Raw genomic sequence first — 1,310 nt, 5'->3', positions numbered from 1 at the left:
TTTTAAGCAAATTTTTTTAAATTTTTTTATTTACACTCTTAAAAAATAAAAATAGAAAATAAACACAATTTTTACTTTTTTAAATAAAGATAAAAATTTATTTCTACACTTAAAACAAAATTTATAGAATGACATGAAAATTATATAATTATAATTAACATTTTTATATAATTAAAACGTGTTCACTTATTTTTTTATTTGTTATAAATATTATTTATTGTTACTCATTTGAGATTTAACATATACATAAAATTATTATACATGAACCTATAAAAATCTTAAATTAGTGTATATATAGGTATAAAAGTTCCTAACAATAAAAATCATAAATTAGTGTATATATATGTATAAAAGTTCCTAACAATAAGTGCATTATAATCAACATTTTTATATATTATATATAATATTTTAAAATATATATTAATATCAAAGGATATAGATTTTGTTTTTCTAACAAGTTGGTGGTTGTGATGTAAATTATTATAAAAATATGGAACAAAAAAAATAGAAAGACTATAGACTTTGAAAGTGTCGATCTACTCTTTTTACTCCATGTTCTTGTAATAATTGGTATCACAACCACTACAACATTATTAGAAAAACAAAATCTATATCTTTTGATATTAATATATGTTTTAAAATATTATATATAATATGTAAAAATGTTAATTTTTTTCACACTTCGTAACAAACATTTTTTAATTTTTTATTTATGTTCTTAAAAAATAGAAATAAAAAATAAATAACATTATTTTTTAAATATAAATATTTTTTTTAAAGATTACGTATATAATGCACTTATCGTTAGTAACTTTTATACATATATATACACTAATTTATGATTTTCATAGGTTCATGTATAATAATTTTATGTATCTATTAAATCTCAAATGAGTAACAATAAATAATATTTATAACAAAATAAAAAAATAAGTAAAAACGTTTTAATTATATAAAAATGTTAATTATAATTATATAATTTTCATGTCATTTTATAGATTTTGTTTGTTATGTAGAAATAAATTTTTATCTTTATTTAAAAAATAAAAAATTGTATTTATTTTTTATTTTTTATTTTTATGTTTTAAGAATGTATATAAATAAATTCAAGAATATTTGTTTAAAAGTGTGGAAAAAAACCAATATTTTTATGTATTATATTTAATATTTTGAAACATATATTAATATCAAATAACTTTATGCACATTAAAAAATATATTATTATATAATAGCTAATTTTATTAAAATAATATTATATATAATATTTTAAATAAAATACTTAATTACAAATATTTGGATAAAAAATTACA

Source organism: Arachis duranensis, chromosome 5 (assembly GCF_000817695.3).
Source record: "Arachis duranensis cultivar V14167 chromosome 5, aradu.V14167.gnm2.J7QH, whole genome shotgun sequence".
Taxonomy (NCBI): domain Eukaryota; kingdom Viridiplantae; phylum Streptophyta; class Magnoliopsida; order Fabales; family Fabaceae; genus Arachis; species Arachis duranensis.
Note: the sequence above shows the minus strand (reverse complement) of the source record.